The sequence below is a fragment of the Penaeus vannamei genome, chromosome 4 (genome assembly GCF_042767895.1).
Source record: "Penaeus vannamei isolate JL-2024 chromosome 4, ASM4276789v1, whole genome shotgun sequence".
Classification (NCBI taxonomy): Eukaryota; Metazoa; Arthropoda; class Malacostraca; order Decapoda; family Penaeidae; genus Penaeus; species Penaeus vannamei.
In genome coordinates this window covers 46,355,613-46,358,112 of record NC_091552.1, presented here as the reverse complement: position 1 = coordinate 46,358,112, position 2,500 = coordinate 46,355,613, and the positions used below count along the sequence as shown (strand labels likewise).

At 35.5% G+C, this 2,500-nt stretch overlaps 1 protein-coding gene across 1 annotated transcript in view; it reads left to right on the top strand.

Moving 5' to 3' along the window:
- The window catches only part of LOC113825080 (uncharacterized), a 334,395-nt gene that overhangs the window by 267,523 nt on the left and 64,372 nt on the right, over nucleotides 1-2,500 (top strand). The window lies entirely within an intron of this gene.

The following is a 2,500-nucleotide window of genomic DNA, read 5'->3' as shown; positions in this document are numbered from 1 at the left end:
AACAGATGATCCACACCACCAGACCTTGTTGGAAGTTGTTTTTTGTGTTGCTGTTAGGACTGAGCACGGGTCTCTTAATGTTGTCATGTTGGATGTTGAGCTGATGTGCTTCTCTACTCTTCCCCCTCTCGGGTGCTGCGATCAACGGGTTTCACGCACATGTTGGGTCTGTCCGTCTCCCCGTTTCTCTGTTTCTGTCTCTCTCTGTTTTTCTCTGTTTCTGTCCGTTTCTCTGTTTCTCTGCCTCCGTCTCAATCTCTCTGTCTGTCTTTCTCCTTCTGAGCTCTCTGTTTGGGAAAGTTTTGCAATGTCTTTGCTTCCACTGTCTTTTGATATGTACTTTTGGAATGTAGTTTTTCCAAGGCAGATGAAAGAGAATTTTTTTGTTAAAGATAAAAGGAAGAAAAAAGAAAGGAAGTTGAATGATTAAAACAGAAAACAAGAATAATGTTACCAGGGAAAGGAGATACTTATGGTCAGATTAATCCTTTGGTTGAAATCCTCTTTAGAAGGCTGGTTGGGGGGGAATGTTACAAAAGAGAAAAAAAAAAATCGACATAGAGCAGTTCAGAGTTGGAATTAAGTTTCTCTTAAATTTTGATTGTCACATAATAATTTTAGAATTCTGAAAGTTGCAAATTGTAAAAATCCTTAATTTTGAAAGTAAAATTTTGAAGCTTATCAGAGCTTTTAATTGATCTCTTGATCAAAATTATAGTAGTAATGTATAAAGAGTGAGAGACATAAAAAGTACAAAATTGAATTGGATTCACTCAGTAAAACATGAGCTGCAATTTGTTTTGATGTTTTTAGACTTAATAAAAGGAGAAGTAAATGTCAGAAAATAAACTCAACTCAGGTTAGAGATTTATATTTCATATGTGGAAGTTACCAGACGAATTCACAGTGGACTGATGAATTTTATAGCAAGCACAATGATTTAAAGGTCTGAACAGCTCATTATTTATTTTAGTCATTTATTATTTTTTTCAAGTGAACCCACAATTGGAGATAGATTTAAGCCGTGATGTCTGCTACAATTCACTGTTTCACTGTAATCACCTACAATGCATTGCTATGGAATGCGCAATATAATCGGAGCTCAGATGAATCAGGACATTGCGGATAGCAAGAGACGTAATCCGATGAGTCAATAGAGGAATCTAGGAAATGATAGATTAAAAAAGAACAGAGAGAGCAACTTTATGCTTCGTGTCTAGTGCTGTTGTGTTAGACTACAAAGACAAAATTTCTTGAATATGTATTAAAAAAGATGAAGGTGATATATGGTTTAATTAGTGTGGTATAGCAGTCTCCCCTTCTGTGAGATGAGGGACTACACTTCTGATAAAAAATTTAAGAAATACTCTTGCTGTAGAAATGATAAAGTTTTTCGAAGCAGAAGTTGATACAGAAGTTAACCTTGTCAAGGATGAACTTGAAGAAAATCAGAGGGTAGATATGGCCAATTTGTATTTGAATATAGAAAGCAAAGAAAAAAGAAAGACAAAAAGCCTCCTATCTTTTGTTTTCTGTGAATGGGTTAGCAAATCTATACTTTCTATGTTGAGGAATGCCAAACGATTTTAGTTAGTCAGTGAAGTAGTTGAACTGGTAGTCGTACTCGTGCTTACCAGCAGTTGAATAGATGAGACAGATAGAGGAAGGTTCCCCTAGTCAAGATGGAGCCGACCTCCCTAAATCACCCAGAATGATTTTTGTTGTTTTCCTCCTGCATAGAAGATTATCAGTGTTGTACCATAGAATAGAAACAGGACCAACTCTACAAGTTACATATAAGGAAGGGGTTTTCCATCCTGTCAGTATTTTCTGTGAGATTTTTTTTTCTATGCATTGATTAAGTAAATAAAAGATGAACAAATAAGGCATATATCTTTCTACCACACAAGTTTCTTAAAAGAGATATTGTTTTAGCATTGTGATGAACATTTTAGTCTCATGTTCAAGTCATTTAGTCACATCTTACGTACATTCATCACTCAGACTACCTTCCTCAAGTATTTGTCCAGGGAATTCACCGAAGAATTTGTTTTTATGAATCAGTTTAACAGCAGTCCATAAAGTGGAGTTGGAGTTCCCCAAAGTCCTTTTAATATATCCCCTCTTTGCCTCTCCTGTGATTTACAAGGGCCACATTGTTAGATCTTAGATGCATCCCTTATTCATTGCCCACAGTTGGTCACAACAAAAGTTCATGAATAACTTTTTTTTCTCTCTCCCCTAATCCCTCCAATTGATTAAACTTTGCTGTGACATTCTGTGTTTCGCAATGGAATTAAAACTATTCCAGGCATCTTGGAGACAAAATAGATGAGGAATAGATTTTTTAAAATATATATATATATTTTTTAATTCTACCTAGAGCCCTGAATGTCTGATTGTTGTGTGTTGTAATGTTGGTTTCTAGAGCAGTGCCAAGTACACAGACACATAAAAGACCCTCATATCTTAGAATAAGTAGTCTGATTAGTGTTTAAGA